This window comes from Grammomys surdaster, unplaced genomic scaffold, assembly GCF_004785775.1.
Source record: "Grammomys surdaster isolate TR1022 unplaced genomic scaffold, NIH_TR_1.0 274, whole genome shotgun sequence".
In the NCBI taxonomy this organism is placed as follows: Eukaryota; Metazoa; Chordata; class Mammalia; order Rodentia; family Muridae; genus Grammomys; species Grammomys surdaster.
The window spans coordinates 383,287-402,272 of NW_021604715.1; the positions used below are offsets into that span (position 1 = coordinate 383,287).

Sequence of the window (18,986 nt, forward strand, 5' to 3'; positions counted from 1 at the left end):
AGAGACAGAGACAGAGAGAGAGACGGAGCAGGGGGAAGGAGAGAGGGCAGAAAAGGGTCCTTGAGTTTCATTTCATTTACTTTTAAGTTGGAAAGGAATTTTAACCATGATTCTCCAGGACGAAGGTGCTGGGGGTTGGGGGGGGGAAGAGCTGTTAATTTAGATAAAATGCATGTTTTGATTTCTATATAGGACTGTCAGCCGTAGCTTGTGATTATGATAATAATGTCCTGATTCTGACCATAGCAATCAGCCAAGTGCTAATCACCCACTGCATGCAGGCATGCATGGTGATACTGCCTGGTTCTGGTCACACCTCCCTGATTGTGATTCAGTTTAGTCTTTGCTGTGTGGGGTATGGAAACAGGCCTTTGTGTGCTAGGCTAGTGCACTGCTATGGACCTACCTTCCCCAGACTCACCCCACTAAGTTCAGATAGGTGGGAGATCTAGTAAAACCTGTAAGAATGCAGAATCCTTTCTGTAACTTGGATCTTTCAATGATGAGATTAGTACTTCTCTGTTATACAGACAGGCCTTGAGAAGAAAATGAAAAGCACATATGATCTACCATCTAGACAAGTAGTTTTCAACCTGTCTAATGCTGTGACCCTTTAATGCAGTTCATCATGTTGTGATGACCCCCAACCATAACATTATTTCATTGCTACCATAACTGTAATTTTGCTGTTGCTATGAATTGCAATCCAAATTATCTGATTTGCAACCCTCACGAATTGTGACCCACAGGTTGAGAACTGCTGATCTAGACGTTCGTGACAACTAACTTTTTATGAAACTTTTAAAAATGCAGTCAATTTTTCATGGTGGACTCAAGTCCATTACAAAGTTGCCAATTTAAAGCTTCTCATAGGTTTTCTAAGCTCTCAGAAGATTGAGTTACTGCTGCACTGGTAGCCAGTCCCAGCCACATTGTAGGTGGAGGGGGAACGTTGTTGGGAGTTGGACTTGTCGTCTGCCCTGCTCCTGTCCACTATAAAGAAGGTAAGAATGACTCGCACAAGTTTCTTTCCCGTCTGCTTGATTAGTAAGGATTTCAATATCAGGAATTGATCCCTCTCTTCCTTTTACAGATGAAGAAAATGAGGCTAAGTTAATGACAAAATTCTGGTTTGGATCCTTTTTTTTTCTTTTCAAAATTGAACTTTTCAGTGGCCTGTCCCTCAGCATGTCCGGTTTGGGGGCAGGTGAGATAGCTTTATGGGAAAGGGCTTGCTCTGTAAGCTCAGGATCCTGAGTTCAGGCTCCATCAAGCGTGCGTAGCCCAGCTCTGGGAACGCACTTGTAGTTCCAACCTCTAGGAGGACCCACCCCACGGTGATCCTGAAGGGCTCACTGGCCAACAAGCCTAGCCTGTCTGGCTAGAGCCAGGCATATCAAGTATGCCAGTACGTATAAAAATGAAAGGCAACTTTAAGACTCCTTGGATGTGGTAGCCTGGAAGACCACAATTAAGCCATCTTCATGAAAAATGTTTTTTTTCTTTTATAAAATGAGACATCTGTTCTAATTGTGGAATATTTGAAATTTTCTAACTGTTTTAGATCCAGGTAGGAAATTCAGTTACGGTAGATTCTGGCACTATAGTCATTAATGGATACATGTACACACTTTATTTTAATCTGACACTCAAAAAATGTTCCTGAGGATGGGGCTGGAAAGAGGGCTCAGTGGATAAGGACATTTGCTGCTCTTGCAGAGGATCTGGGATTGATTCCAAGCACCAATATGGTCACTCATAATTATCTGTAATTGCAGTCCCTGGGGATCGATTAGATGCCCTCTTCTGGCCTCCTCAGGCACAAGGCACTTATGTAGTACATATACATTCAGGTGAAATAGTCATATACATGAAATAAAAAGTAATCTTATCAAAAAATAAGTAAGTTCTTGGGTCTGGAAAGATGGTTCAGCAGTTAAGAGCACTTGTAGTTTTTCCAGCAGATCTGGGTTCAGTTCCCAGCACCAATGTCAGGCACCTGGCTTATAACCGCCTCTAATTCCAGCACCATGGGATTCAGACCCTTCAAACATAGATCCTATGGTATCTGTGGGCACCTCGGTCAAATTCATATGCACACACCCACACCCACACACAGAGACACACGGAGAGGAGGGAGAGAGACAGAGAGGGAGAGGGAGAGGGAATCTTAAAAACAAGTTCTTTGGGTCCCTTGCTTTTCTCCTGGAGGGAGACTTTTTCTGTAGCTATGTGGGTCCTCTGTCTGTATGCCCACCGCACATCTTTTTACCCTCAGGGTGACTTGTCAGCCTATCTCACTGTGCCCACTTCCCTTTCCTCAGGATCATCCCTGTGGCACATTTGACAGCCACCGCTTCCGCCTTTCTCTTATCCATATTTGCCACTGTTGTACATATACCAGATAGACTTGGCTGGGTCCATTTCTCCACTTTGAATGATTTTCAGGATAGTGGTAAGGTAAGAAGATGTGGTGTCACCAAATATAGAAATCCCAGTGACATAATAGAGTAAACCGGAAAAGGAGAGATACATATATATGCCAGCTTGGGAATGCAAAGTAATTTTTCTTTATAGCTAGGGTACCAGCTATCAAAAGTGTGTAATGATGCATGTGGATACTTAACGGAGGAAGACTGAGTGGAACAAAGGAGAATTGTCCCTTTGACTAGGGGTGTATTTTCAAGTAGCCTTGGCTCTGGCTCATCACTGTGCCTGGTAGTGAATACAGTACACCAACAGCCAGTGATCAGCAACTTGTAGATTTTGAAAGTACAATGAGTCTGTCATCTGAGAGTGGATTTTCCTTCCAATTTAAGCTATTGAGACATACTGTCTTTTGAACTACGATAGATATAAAATATACAGACGGGAGAGTCATGAGGACTTTTTAAAAATGCAGTGCAACCTAAGCAAAAGGGCAGCAATCAAAATAAATCATCATCTCTTCACTGCTTGTCAAAGTTATGTCTTACTTGCCCACGTAAAATATGGCATATATATCCTAAGATACAAATGTTCCCAAGATATTCTAATAAAAGGAATTTGTAGTATCTGTGAGGTTGTATTTTTTTTTATATTGTTTTTAGACAGGGTCTCACTGTGAAGCCCAGGCTGGCCCCGCAGTCACTGCAGTCTTTTGTGCCTCAACTTCTCTATTGTTAGAAGTTGAGCATAAGCTACCTGGAGCCACATGGTTTTCAGTGTATTGTTTTCTTACTCAAAAGATGGTAACTGAGTATACAGAAGCTTTGTTGAATGACTTCGATGAAGAAGTATAAAACAGTGTGCTTAAGAGTTGTCATTCACTTCAGCTTTAGAGTAGGGTTAAGGCTGTTGGCTCTTGTTCAGTGTGAGATGTACAATTTGTTAGGAAGATTTTAAGGGTTGGCTTGTCGTTCCTGTTTGTGGAGCTGATAGCTGGCATCTGCCTGCAAGTGCAACCACTTTCATGTGGCTGGGAAGAGGGTACTGGAGTGAATTTCTCTCCAGGCTTGCCAGAAACCTGGAGAGAGGGGGGAGAAGAAGGGGAGGGAGGAAAATAGAGAGAGGAAATTATAAATTATAATTAAATTGTAAACTATAAAGTTCATGATTTTGAATGAAATACACACACACACACACACACACACACACACAAGCCCCAAGATATTCAGATTCTTTGAGAGGAAGAACTGAGAAGGAATTTTCCAGTATAGCAAATACATCACACTAAGGAAAGAAACTATAATGGGTGTGTTGGTACATACCTGTAGTCCCAGCGCTTGGAAGGTGGAGGCAGGAGGATCAGAGGTTTGAGGCCAGATTGCGATACACAGTCTCAACCAAATCAATCTAGAAAGGGAGACGAGAAATCAAGCTCGCACATTAAAAGGAGGTGGTGCAAGTTTATACCTGTATGTGCAGATACAGCAGCGAGGACTTCTTAAATGCCTACTTTATGGAGTGTCATTTATATGTGAAAAATGATAGCCATCTAATTTGATGAGTTATGATAAATGTATATACCATGAAACTACTGTTATAGTTAGGGTATGTATTTCCCCCCTCCCCTACATTGGCTTATGCCCCTTGCACCTACTGATAGACTTTTATGCAAGAACTAGCTTTATAAGTTTGTAGATCCTCCGCTATCAAACCAGACCAAAGCAAACCAAACCTGGATCTGTATCCAAGATGCAGTGATGTTTTCTGTATTTAAAGCAAAGTTATATTACAGAGGAATCCTAGGTGTGGATTTCTGAAACATTTTCCTGGTCACCTCGCAGTAAACTACTTAGCACATAGTTTACATTACATATTTGGCCTGAAGGCAAATTACAGCCAAGTGAGAAGCAATTGTGGTACCAAAAGCAGTGTATATTCTTACAGAGATCTCCTGAAAAGTCAAATGCTCAAGAACAGGAAAAGTAGGCTGGGGCTGGAGCTCAGTGGGAGAGCACGGACTTCAGATTAACAAAGCTCCCAGTTTACTTCTCAGCACTGCCAAACAGAAACAAACAAAAATCCCAGGAAACGAAACTATTGAAATCTTGCCTCAAACTTAATGGTGAAACAAAAAAAGAAAGAAAAAGATGTTTATTTATATACAATTATGTTACTAAATGATAGGTATATTTTCTGAGAAACTTGTCAGGACATTTTTTTATTGTACAAACATGAGACTATACTTGGGCAAACCTAGATGGTGTGGCCTACTATCCATCTACAGTGTATGGTACAGCCTATTGTTAATAACTGATAACTTTAATAGCTAATAGCCATAGAGCATTTTATACTGAATATTGAAATCAATTGAAACAAAATGGTAGATACTTGTCTGTTGAAATAGAAAAGGTACAGAAGGGGCTGGGGAAATAGGTAGTTTAGTTGGTGACATACTTCTTGTACAGCGTGAAGATCGGAGTTTGGATAACCAACACCTTTTTTTTTTTTTATTAAAAGAGCTGAGTATGGGGCAGATACTTGCAATTGCAACATTAGGGCCAGGGGAGGAGGTAAGACAGGCCAGTCCCTAGAGCTTTCTGGCCATGATATCTAGCTGAATCAGTGAACTGTATGTTCTCTGGTCTCTGTGCATGTACACACACATACACATACATGCACACATACTCAGCACAGAGAAATTCAGTCTGAGAATTTTTTTCAGCTCAGTGATAATCAGGGTTGGGATCATATAATGTAGTTGATAGAGATGTGAAGTGGCACATGGTAGCAACGCCTGTCTCTTCAGGTACACACTGATACAACACACAGTTAATAGGAATAACCCATGAACTTTTCAACAGATCTGGGGCTGATTTGGGGCTCTCTGTGCATAGGCTACACTTTGTTTACACACTTATGTGTAGAACAGGCTTTTAGTATATTTAGTTCTCATTTCTCATCTGGATTATTGAATTAAGTGAATAATTCTTTGGGGGAAGTTAGAGGCTACTGTAGCCAGCTGCAATCCATCCCTTTCTCTTTTACTGTCAGAAAAATTCAAAAGTCAGGAAATGTTTTGCTGCCACTCTATTGATAGTTGTGACCCTGGTCTGTGCCCACTCCCCTGCCACTCCTGTTTTGCCCTGTGGCTGCCCTCTCTGTCTTCCTTCCTGGTTTTCTCTTTATGTGTCTTTCCTGTCTCCTCATGCTACTTCTTCTGCGCTGCCTCTACTGTCTCTTAAAAAAGCCATTTCGTAAATGTCTTCAGATGAGTGGTCAGCAAACAGGAATTTGAGCATCTTTGGGACAGTGTTTCCGACTTTTCATTTGGTGATCCAATAAAACTTTGATACTCCTTTCAAGTTTGGAGCCACAGTGGAGGTTGGGGAGTCGTGAAAGGCTGGTATCTAGAGAGCCAAAACAATGTATTTCCTGGGCTACTTTATACAAAAGTCTTTGAACAATGAATCAGTAAAACTAAAGATAGGGTTTATGATATTCCTGTGATGCTTCCTTTAACAATGCTTAAACAGTTAACATTCAAGGTGTACGCATTTAGTGTTCTTGAGAGTGTACTGAAAAGATATTACCCCCACCCCCAACATTTGTCAAAGCCTACAAAATGCCTGCTACAAGAGAAAAATGTACATACTCCACATGCATGCAATATTCTTTCCTGAACACTTTCCATGCAAAGTTGGTTGAATCTCTGTCTGTACAACCTGTAGATGTGGAGGGGTGGCTTTACCTGGAATGACTGGGGAAGATAATGGCCCTGGGAAGGTATGTGATGGCATCTTCTAGTCCCCTTGACAGTTTCTCTCTTGCTTCTTCCCATCTCTAGTTTCCCCTTCCTTTATTTCCTTCATCCTTAGTGTGGTTATTTTGGGTTTATATTTTACAGAAGGAGGGCCCTTGCATGACAAAAAGATTGGCCAGCAGACCAAAACCATCAGCACACTGTGCTTTATATAATTTTCTTACACTCAGAACTTTATTGCAGTAGTAGTTGTTTTCAGAATAAAATGGTAGGCACGGTTTTCTGACAGGGAATTTGCAAGCAGAAATCATGTCACCTTGTAAATTTAGTTATCAACTGTGCCATGTTTCAGACCCACATTCATTTTCTTTATATGTTTGTCATTGTTTCTATAGCAGATAGTGGCAGCACACATGTGGATAGGAAGGCCATGAAGGGGCTGATTACATCAGAAAGGGAAACCAGCAAATGCTTAGTCAGTGTTTAATCTCAAACACATACACACGGGTGGGCTACGTGCTATGGAGACCAGTGAAATCAATCTCTCCAGGCAGGGAATGGTCACTGTAATTGTAGATGCTGTTAGCAACGCAGCAAGGATGTGGTAGAAAGAGTATTGAGCTGGTCGGGGCAGGGCAGGGAGTGGAGAGAGTGAGGAATGTTGAACCCTACCCTAAGGATCATTTGATTCTCTGGGAAGATAATTCCTCCATGGAGGCTTCGCTTTATAAAGAGACAATCTACTGGATTGTCTAAGCCAAGTGTGGCTATTTCAGAGGATGCTCATTCTCTTTTGTCTAAATGAGATGCACAAGGCTAAGTATCCTTAAATGCTCCAGTACTGGGACATTTCATATTTCAGATTAGGGATTCTTATATGATAAAGTCTACACAAATAGTACAAAATCTAGGAGAAAACCTAAATCTGAACTACTAGTAGTTTATGATTTTAGGCAAGGGGCTGGGTGTGGCAGCACATGTTTTTTCTCCCAGAACTAGGGAGGTAGATGTTGGCAGATCTACCTCTGGTCTACATAGTGAGTTCCAGGACAGTCAAGGCTACATAGACAGACCCTGTCAAAACTTTTTTCAGAGAATCTGTAGCTATATAATTACTATTTGTTTAGGATATATCTATTTATATCATAATTGTACTGATTATAACTACACACCGGTGCTTCTCCGTGTAGGATCCTTGGACCCAGAGCACAGAGCATCACCTAGATTCTGAAATTCAAGTTCATAAGCTCTACCCAAGCTGGCTGAATCAGAAGTACTGGGGATGGGGCTGCCACCTGTGTTAGAGAAAGGGTCCACAATGATAATCTGATATCCACTACTGTGCAACTACTATGTGCTATCTGAAGTTGGGACAGCGATTTTCAACTTTGTTTACATCTAAGATTCATCTCGGGTAACTTCGTTGGATATGCTGTGTTGTTCTGTGTTACAGTAACAGAATACCCAAGACTGGGTGACTTACAAGCAGAAGTTTATTTCTCACCATTCTGGAGGCTGAGCAATCCATAATGAAGGTGACAGCAGATTTATTGTCTGATGGGGACTGCTTTCCACTTACAACACGGTGCCTTGATGCCTCTGGACTGAAGGGATGGTGTTTTCATCACATGAATGACGGTGGAAGGCCTGGAGGTGGACTATGTCAGCTCTTTTGTAAGGGACCTGACACTGACTCCTCCATGATTAGGCCACCCCAAGAACTTACTTGCTTCTTAATGTTGTCTTGTTGTTTATGTTTAAAAATGAACTTCAGAGAATATGAAAATATTCACATTCTTGTACCAAGGAAGGCCAGGAGAGCTGGTAGAGGAAAGAGAGGAAGGGAAGATCATGGCTTATTTAAAGCACTGGGAAGGAGTGCTCCCTGGCAAAGGCAGCACATGAGGGGAAAGGCTAGAGGCCTCAACACTGCAGTGAAACCTTTTTGTAAGGTTCTTAATTTCATCCCAAAGGGAGGAGCGTTGGTGCTCTGATCCCTTAGAGGGTCTACCTAGTAATAAATGTCACACTGGCCATTAAGTTTCACCACCTGAATTTTGGAGGGGGAACATTCAAACCATACCAGTACCCACACATTACCAGTGTCCTTGGCTCCCAAGTGCAGCCAGTTTTGAGGGTTATTGGTTTAGAGGGGAGTGACACCTGGGGTTCCCTATTGGAGCAGAACTCTAGAGGTAATGAGATAGCCAAAGCTGGGGCTGCAGAACGTGGGCCAGGGTCCCAGTGAAAGAACTTGTGTTTTATGGTAAAGATCTTGGCTCTTAGATCATGGCAGAGGAAGGATATTTCAGAGAAAGGATATAAAATGTGTGAGGTGATATATTAGAAAGATTATTGTGACAGCTACATGAAGAAGGGAATTTGCCCAACATTGAAAAGTCTGATGGGGAGCTAGAGAAATAGTTGACTGATTACCAGCACTGGGTGGTCTTGCAGAACCTGGGGTTAATTCCTAGCACATACATGGGGGCTCACAACCACCTGTAACTCCAGTCTCAGGCTCCGATACGCTCTTTTTGTCATCATGGCACAAGGTACACAGGTGGTTCAGAGGCACATACAATTTTTAAAAAGGTTAAAAGTCAGATGATGTAATCAGTCTGCAGTTAACAGACAGCTTGGACTGTGGAGATGGTGAGGAAGAGCATTGAGTTGTGAAGAATAGGCAGAGTCTAGTGGTGGTCCTAGTCAGGCATCCAGGACCACTAGTGCTCTGATACAGCTGTCAGGATTGTCACACAGGCTCTAGACAGTCCTCTGTCCTTCACAGCTTTCTATTAGGTCTAAACTGGGGAGTGGTCTACAGAGAGTTACATAAAAATAGAAATTATATGTGCCTAAAAAGCTACCCATGGTCATCATGACAGAGTGGAAAAATGTTGCTGTTTGTTTTTTTTTTAAGTGAAAGAATTCTTGGAGTTATGGGAAAGTTGTAAACTTGGCAATGACTAATTCAAGCCTCTCTCAGTCAATAAGTGAATTTTTATTTTATCATTTGTTTTGTTTGGGAGACACTGTAATGGTCATTGAAAGAACATCTATCTTCTTATTTTTAAAACAAAACAAAAATATCATCGAACATTAGGGCAGAGGACAAGAATGTCAAGGTTTTACCTTTTGACATTAACAAATATCTGTCCCTCCATTTTTCTTACTGGATTTTGCCATTGGCGCATGCCTTTGTGTGCATGCATTCGGCGCATGCCTTTGTGTGCATGCATTCGGTGCATGCCTTTGTGTGCATTCGTTTCCCAGTGCCCAATAGGTCCTAGCTTCTATTTCAGCGGTTCTTAGAATTTGTAAATATTGTTCATATTTTAACATTTCAATAAAAGTGGACAAATACATTTTCCTACTCTCTCTTGGCCAGAGATCCCTGAAACTTGTGTGAAGCCATGGGTGTGGAAAGGGCTTCTCCATCTTTAGTTTTGGAATCTGGAATGACAAGGGGGTTCTTTTCATTCCTCCACATTGTGCTGGTTTAGGGGAAAGACACATCTCTAAACTGCATTGAAAACCTATTAAATCAGGTTCACTTACTCCAATGGAAAGTGTAAAAATGTTCATTGCTCTAACTTTGGGAAATCTGTGACTTTTTAGTTTTTGAATGAAATCAAATCCATAGAAAATCTGGACTGATTGCAGCTTTAAATATATAGCACATACAGCAGATGACTTCAAAGAAGAGAATTGATCTTTCCCCAAACTGTATAATGGTGATTTGAGAGTACTTAAATCAATGCAGAGGGATTGAGGAGATAGTTCAGTAGATAAAGTGTTTGCCACACTCATATCTTGACCCAAGTTCAGATACCTAGACTCCATGTAAAAAAATCTAGGGAGGGCTACAAGTCTGTAAATCTCAATGCTAGAGAGAATGGAGACAGGAGGATTCCTGGATTTGCTGACTAGCCAATCTAGCCAATTGGTGAGCTCTGAGTTCAGTGAGAGACTGTCTCAAATATTAAAGCAAAGAATGACTTCCATGTGCATACTCACAAGTGAGCCCACATTCTCACATGCCCAAACTCTAAAACAGAGGCTAAATGAAATGGTATGTGTAGTAAAATCGGGACAGTATAGAGATTAGCATGGCCCTACACAATGATGATATGCAAATTTATGAAGTGTTCCATTTTTTGGGGGGGGTGGGGAGGAGGTCAGAGTTTTTAGACAGGGTCTCTGATTAGCCTTGGCTGTCCTAGAGCTAGCTCTGCAGACCAGGTCAGCCTCGAACTCACGGAGAGCCGTCTGCCTCTGTCTCCCGAGTGCTAGGATTAAAATCATGGATAAATAAATGTAGAAAATTGTATGTGATTACTTTTTTGTAAGAGCATATTATCAGATATACTATATACCTAACCTTCTTTAAATAGCAAAACTTGGGCTGTGGTACATTTATATGACTGAAACATACTTTTATAAGCTGGGCAGTGTTGGCACATGCCTTTAATCCCAGGACTTGGGAGACAGAGGCAGGCGGATTTCTGAGTTCAAGGCCTGCCTGGTCTACAGAGTGAGTTCCAGGACAGCCAGGGCTACACAGAGAAACCCTGTCTTGAAAAAAAACAAAAAAAAGTTGCTTTGCTTATTATATAAATGATTACTGAATAACTGGTTATGTTGCAGGTCTTATGTTGAAATTATTGAAATAAGGTATCTCTTATCTGAATTATTTATTCTTAATAAATCATTTTCAGTTCTTCTAGAAGGAGCCAGCAGACATTTCAGCTATATTTATTACTGCATTTTATGGCAACATTGACAGTATGTTTTGAATGGCACATATGCCAGTGTTTCAGACTCCCACATTAACACACGTAGGGAAATAGGTAACGAGAAGTCTCAGCCTACTGGTTATCATCACAAATATTTCTAATTAAGGAGATACTTGGGTTCATTCCTCTTTGATTTCTTAGGTGGAAGAGAATATCCTGAAGAACATGATTAAGGGATGGTTGCCATGACAATCATGCTCAAAGCATCTGAAAGGAAACAGTGAATCCATGGAGATCATTGATTTTGATTGATTCAACTGGTCATTTAAGTTCATTTCAACAGCCGTTGTCTCTGTATTTTATTTTATTTTCATGTTATTCACTAAATTGATTAGCAGCTTGGGGATCCTTTAAGCTTGGCTGAAAGTAATGGTAGAGTCATCAGTGTCTATGGCCACAATACTTTTGTTAAACCCCAGTGTCTTAAACATCATTAAAATGATATATCTGGCTCATTCCACAATAACAAAATGGTGTTTCTAATTTACTTACTAATTTGTCAGAATAGGATAATACTAACATGATTTATTTGAAAGCATATACCCTAAATATTCCAGTCTTACTTTCCATTACTTTGGTATTATCACATTTACCCAGTGTTTGGCTGTCCTTTTTTTTTTTTTACAATATTGTTGACACAATATTATACATTATGTCTAATCAAAGCCACAGTTCTATTCTACATATTGAAAAGTGCGCACAGGCAATACGATCCCAAATAATGTTAAGTGGAACACACTAGCACAGAGAAGAAAGTGAAATGAAGATGCAGATCCAGTTCAAGTCCTACTGTACGTTTCCTCCTGGTCACTGATGAGGAAACTCTGAATTATGGAAGAGAAAATAGCTCCCTCCGGCTCAGTTGGACCCCAGTGTGTGAGCTTTGATTTCTCAGTCTGAGCCTTTCTCTCTTCTGCCCTCTGGAGGGTGTCAGAGAACATTAGATAAGATGCAAAGACTTCTGAAATGGGTAGCCAGTATCCTGGTCTGCTAATAGATGTCTTCAGCATCTTCAAACTGGTAACCTCTTCCTACCCAGCAAGAAGTGCATAGGTAGTGAGCAGACAGAGAAGGCATTTGTAGAGCCAAGATCTTAAGAGGGAAGCTACCTGACTTTTCAAGTAGAGAACCAAATTCCTTCTGAGTAGAACCCGGTATAAATTGCATCTATCTCCAGGAATAATCGGTTCTGGAAGGGGAAAATGTAATAGGATATGGAAGCTAGAGTGTGAGGAAATGAAGTTTGAAATTAAATTTGGTTGAGTCTGATGAATATATTTGGTATCAAGTATCTGCGGGAGTATAAATAGTTATCCACATCGCTAGTATTTTAACTGCTTATCTGCTGTAAGAAGTGGTGGTCGTGTAGCTAATATTCTGTGAGCAACAGCTATGTGCATCCTGTGCATTTGATTCTTTGTGGGTTCAGGAAGGGGAGGTTGGGCTGATGTAAGGTGGAGCCAGTGTTTCGCCCCACCCTGTGTGAACCTGGCAGCCTGTGTGTAAAGCAGCTGTAACCCACTGTGTTCTTTCACAGCTGCATGAGAGGGTGTGGCACCTTCTGTGAACAGCGAGTTCCATGAGTGTGTGTGTGGGAGATGGGACTTTTGGATCTGTATGCCATGCAGCCTACCTAGAAACAGGAAAGAAGGGTTTTGTGTTTGCCACCATGAACAAAATGTAACATGAAATCAATAACAATGATTTTATAGTATTGGAGAATATTTCCTCCTCTGTAGGTGGAAAGGCGAGCAAAAGGTAGTCTTTTGAGGGTGCTTCTAGACAATTCTCTTTCCCACTGACGCAGATTGATGTGGCTAACAACAAAAAGCCCCCTCTTTTGAGTTATTTTTTTTAATTTCTGAAATACTTTGACCTCTTGTTTTTTCTTTTTTATATAAATACATTTTTTCTTTATTTTTTTACATCCCAACCTCAGTTACCCCTCTCTCCTCTCCCCCCGTTCCCACTCCCCACCTCCCTTCTGCCCTCCTTACCCATTGTTCCTCCATTTCTCTTCAGAAAATGGCAGACCTCCCATGGATATCAACCAAACGTGGTGTATCAAGTTGTAAAAACACTAGGCACTTTCTTTCCTGTTAATGCTGGACAAGGCAACCCAGTAGGAGGAAAGGATTCCTCAAGTACGCAAGAGTCAGAGACAGCCCCTGCTCCCACTGTTAGGAATCCCACAAGAACACTACGATATACAGCCATAGCATCAATGCAGAGGGCCTAGGTCAGCCCCATACAGGTCCGTGGTTGTTAGTTCAGTCTCTGTGAGCCCCATATGAGCCCAGGATGAAGAACCCTATCCTTTTAGTCAACAGTTTGTCCATTTGGACTTCAGAGTAGTTGTCCTTATCTAAGAAACTCATCATTAAGATTTCATAAACAGATGAATCTGTTAGTATGTAAAATGAACGACACCGGCTCCTGTCTAGCACACACACAAAATTCAGTCTGTAGTCACTGCCTGTTTGATACCAGCCTGGAAGTGGTTGTGGGGGTACAGGAGGGATTCCAAGCCTGGTTGCAAGCCTTGGTTTATGTTTGTCCTATTCCCATTGAAACTCCCTGACAGCCTGTTCGGGGTGTGGGAACAAAACAGTTGGCAGCCGATTGTGGTGACACATACCTGTGATGCCAACAGTGGGGGAGTGGAAGCAGGAGAGCCTCAATTTGAAGCTAGCATAGATCACTATGTGAATCCTTTCTCAAAGAACCATACCTAAACAGGGACTGCCTTGGGGAGCTGTCATTTTACCGGGTTCCCTTTACCAGAGATGTAAGGTAGAAAATAGGGATGAATATGGGATCATGGGGCAGCTGTCTGTGTGTGTGGGGGGGGGACTCTGTTGTGCATTTGTGTCAGATAGCAGCAGCCAGCGGACAGCTCTTTCCTAGTACCACAGCACCATGCACGTAAGGAAAAGCCTGCAAACTAGCCTGTATCCTAATCCTGTTGTGGGTGGGAGATAACCTCATCTCCATGGCAACAGATAACTATTCCTCTCGTGACTTGTGGTGTACACTCTGGATGGATCAGAGCCCTCCTGTGGCAGGATATTCTAAAGATGCTAAAAGAGAAAGGAAAAAAGGTTCAACTAATAAATCTATTCTAAATGACTGAATCATTTGTTTTGATTACCAGAGTGATTGCCAAATGTTAATTTAAAACTGAAATAGGCCATGAGCTCACTTCCCTAACAATGCTGGGAGTTTGAGCTAATACAGCTTGATAATGAGGGAGCCAGATCCAGTGCCAGGGCTAATGTTATATGATAAACAGACATTTGGAGAAGTATGCAGAACATCTTGGCTGTTCTCTGTTCACTCTCCGGGTTGTAAATACAAAGGAGAATGTGTTGCTTTGAGTCTTTTCAAAGGAAAATAATATTTTTCATTTGTGGCTTTTTTCTTCTAAAAAGGTAATTTTACTATTTTTTCTCCAATTTAGGCAACTGGTAGCTGTTGTTAGCTGTGCCCAGCCCTTCCAGAAGACGTCCTGTGTGAGGTGAGAGGTATTAATTGCTATGGGTTCTTATGCTGATCTCTACCTTTTCAAGTTTTAGCATTGTACCAAGAGTTTTATTTCTTTGAGACATTTAAGAAGATTTATTTTAATGAGTCCGACCAATATCACTGCTTACTCTAAATATTAGCTCTCTGGGGAGTGCCTCTTCGAGCAAAAACCTCATTTGCTTTGAATTTGGGAGCATAAAAGTGGAAGTGTCAAGGGTCACAGAACTGGGAGAAGATGTGCGTGGGATGAAAGGGCAGCTCAGGCCGCAGTGTGGACAGTAGGGAGCATAAAAGCTGCATGGGGCAACCCCTGCTATGAGTGGAAGGGGACTTCTCATGGTGACTGGACAAGTTGGTGCCAACCAAGGCCATCAAGCCCAAAGACACTCCCTGTCCCGGGTGAAAGGTGTCAGGCCACTGTCAAACCTGGTGGTAGGAATACTAGCCTGAGACATGCTTTTTTTTTTAAATTTGCTTTCGAGATCAGAAGTCATGTTATATTGGTATATGTAGCCGCACTGGCTGAACATTCATGTGCTGTACACATTGGCTAGATATCCTCTGCTTCCTTCAACTGAGGGCTGATTTATGCTCTGTGATACTCCATGCTTCCTTATTTCCTCTTGAGAGACGGGACAGCCAACTGTAAAAAGAACTGGAGACATCTAAGAGAGGTCTACTTCAGGTACAATGTAGAAATGCCTGCTTCCTCGTGTCCCCCAGTCTCTGGATTGATACTAGGGACATGATACACGGGAGGCACTGTACCTGTTGACGTTTCCAGTTTCATACATGAGAAGTTTGCTGTGTTGGCACCTTCGCTACCTAGGTAAACCTGCGAAATTCTTTAGAATCAATCATGGCAGAAACACACAGGGTTATACTGCCGAATCTTAGTTATTTTGTTCTTTAATCCACCGAGCCTCATTGTGTATCAAGGCAGGAGTGTTGTGACAGAAGTCAGGTACTTTGGATCTGATATTCCTCAGATATAGGGCAGCCCTAGATAATTTTCTCTTTACCAGGTAAGGACACTGAACATTGCTCTGTAAAATACTACCTTGGTAATAATATTAAGAAAACCATCAAGGTCCCACTTACACTCTGATCCTTGAGCCTGCAACCGCTGCTTTCTCTGTAATAAGCAAGTATGAATAAGAAAGTAGGTGATACTGTTGGAGCGACAGCTGTGCCTAGGACCAAAAGCCTCTAAATGAAAAGAAATGGAAGCTCTGAATTTCACATCCTAGTTTTAAAGTTACTTGGGGTCGAATTAAACCATTCAGGAAAATGGACTCTGCAATTTCCACAGGAGGATGGTTGAAATTTAAAACGATGTGTCTCTTATAAACTGTATACAGCATTTACATTCCACAAGGTTTATAATTGTAGAGATTGATATTATTCCATTTGGCTGCCTTCAGTTTACAAAATGATTTGGAACACAGTTGAGCAAAACATAATTCTTTAATACAAAACATTAAAAACTTATTTTATGAATATGGGTGTTTTGCCTGCATATGTGTCTGTCCAGTCCCTGAGGAAACCAGAAGGGGGCACTCGATTCCCTGTAACTGGATTTACAGTCCCTTGTGAGCTGCCACGTGCTTGCTGATCAAACCTGGCTAGCACCCTTGCTGATCAAACAGCTAGCACCCTTAACCACTGAGCCATCTTTCCAGCCCTCACAACATAGTTGTTAGCAGACACATCAGCTGGGTAAAATATAACTACTCTGATTTGTATCGTAGAAATGATAATATTGTTAATGGACTGAATACATTTTTATGTTTAGGAAATATTTGTGTAACTGACATATGGTTATTTTCATTATTGATTTGGCAGGTTTTTTTTTTAATATTCACCAAACAAAGTTCTCAAAGATAGTACTCATAATGATTTGATGTGTGCCATGGCTATTGATGTGATCTCTCTTCGTGGAGCCCAAGTAGTCAGCATACAAATCAGCACAGATGGATTACACAGACTTAAAGAGTGTAGAACTCTTGAATCTGGAGCCATGATCTCAAACTGGTAAGCTGGATCTGGCACATAGAGGTGTTCTTTTAAAATGCTAGTGAGTTGCCAGCCTTGAAAAATTGAGAGATTTCACACTCTTAAACATCCACATTTCCCATGTCTTGAAATACAGAAGGTTTGGCACCACGAACCCCGTGTTCCCGTTCGGCTATAATAGGCTACAGCCAAGCTGCTGCTGTTCTTTTGCAGACAGCAGACTGCGAGAGACTTGCCACAGCCTCCAGCCCTCCCTGCAGTCTTCTTGACACAAAGGGTGGGAGCCTGTTGCCATTACTGGAACACTGTGCTCACATGGCACTTGGCTTTTCAGTGTCAATTCAAGATAAGATTGGGTGCGGAGTTCAGATTACCCTTTCTTGTGGATCACTTGGTTTATTTTTCTGGGCTGAGCCATGTGCATTTTAAGGGCGTGCTGAAGATTCATTTTAAGCTAGCAGGTGAACCCTAATAGGGGAGGGATACTTTACTGATGGTACCTGATTAAGAAGAGAATATCTGAGCAGTATCTTCTTACAAAGGCTTGCTTGGCCCAGTCTTTCTCAGATAGACCTCAGTTCCCTTCTGATTGCAACAAGGTAGCTTAAAAACACAACTAGTTTTAATATAACATACCACATGTAGAAGATAAAGAAAACTTGTTTGAAAAAAAAGCAAAACTTGTTTGAGATTTTATTCTAAGTTATATGCTTCTAGTAAAGCCTTATTTATGTTAGAGCCCAAGAATTAGGAATTATGGACAAGAACTTTACATTTAATTATCAGAGAACACATTTGTGTTGCTCTTAGGATATATTGAACATGTGACTGCAGAAAATAGACTAATTATCAATCCCTAGGTGAGAAGTAATCATGTAAGTTGTAATAAGGTAGAAAAGTCAGAAAAGAAGAAAGCCTTCTTTTTTCTAACTCTACTGTGAAAAGGGTAATTATCACCAAAAGGAAACCATGCCCAGAAAATTTGACACACATATAAAAAGATAATTTAATTTTGGCATTTTATACAGAAATTATGTAAGCTGTTGAGTTTTAATGTTTGCTTATCAATGCAAAAGAATATAGCTAGAAAAACCACAGTGCAGGCTGATATATCTATATATCTATATATCTATATCTATATCTATATCTCTCTCTCTCTCTCTATCTCTCTCTCTCTCTCTCTCTCTCTATATATATATATATATATATATATATATATATATATATATATATATAGCTTTACACATCACGGGATATTCCTGTTTATTACACGGTAAGTAAATAACCATGAACTATAATGCCCTTTGGTCCTTTGGTCCTAGCCAGAGCTTAAATGTGGAACTCGACGGGTACAGGCCTTTCTTGTGTATTTTGTACCAGTTCACATTCCTGTTTCTCATTCTTCTCCTGTGTTCTTGGTGACTCTCGTGGCAAAGAACACGTATTTTGTTTGGGGGGCTTCTTATTGATGTGGGCTGATTGTTCTGTCTAAAGGGCCAGTATACCCTGAAGAAGGATCTTAATTATGTTCTCACCGGAGAGCAGCATCACTGTCATCGTCTCCAGGCCTTTGCAGAAGCCTACAGAAGTTACTTTCAGGGTAATGGTCTTTGCCCAGTGCCCCTTCCCTTCATCTCTCTTTCAGATGTACTTCTGTCTCTTTTAATTAGGTCAGGTACTTCATGTCTGTTTTTGTTTCTTGACATGGTTTCTTCTGGCTTTGGCAGCACATATTTTCCCCGTATGTCATTGCCTCTAGAGCTTCATCAGTAGTCATTTTTCAAGTGCAATGGAGAGCACATTGCAGGAGCGGGGGGAAGGCTTGCCCTTTGCCTGAATGAGCAACTCATATTTCTTTTGGGTCTAGTTCTGTTTGGTTTTGGAGTCTTCACAGTCCGTTATGTTTGGACTAAAAGATACTTAAGTAAAAATAATGGTAAGTCACAGATATGTCTGGCAGAGGTGCAGCACATTTGTTAAGGTTACTGGTTTATTTACCTCCCCTATCACTATGGCAACTCAATCTGAGTCTGGGATTTAATGGACTTAACTTTGACCTTCTGTAACAATCTCTTAACTTTTCTCAGCCTTTTACTGAAAAGGAATTCATTTTCACTTGAGGAAAGAAATACACATCACTTACAGAAAGTCCTAGTCAGGCTCTCAAAGGTGCTCTCTGTAGAGGCTTTTGGTTTTTTCAACTTAAAATTGTATTTTTTAAAAAAAGAATTTCATGTGGATGAGTATCCTCACACCAGCACTAATGCGTGCCTGTGTGTGTGTGTGTGTGTGTGTGTGTGTGTGTGTACCATGAGTTTTCTTGGTGCCCACAGAAACCAATAAGATCCTCTGGAATAGAGTTACAGACTTGGGGTTTCTGTGTGGATGCTGGGAACTGAACTCAGGTCCTCAAGATCAGCCAGTGCTTTTTAACTGCTGAGTCATCTGACACTTCCCAG

The 18,986-nt window shown here is 41.1% G+C and overlaps 1 protein-coding gene and 1 pseudogene across 2 annotated transcripts in view; both read left to right on the top strand.

The window, feature by feature from the left end:
* Fhl1 (four and a half LIM domains 1) overlaps positions 1 to 18,986 on the top strand; it is a 58,757-nt gene that overhangs the window by 6,294 nt on the left and 33,477 nt on the right. For both annotated transcript variants that reach the window (XM_028776915.1, XM_028776916.1), the window contains exon 2: positions 14,447 to 14,503. The gene's annotated coding sequence lies outside the window, so the exon portion shown is untranslated. The remainder of the gene's footprint in view (positions 1 to 14,446; positions 14,504 to 18,986) is intronic.
* Positions 10,255 to 10,350, top strand: LOC114628962 (annotated as a pseudogene).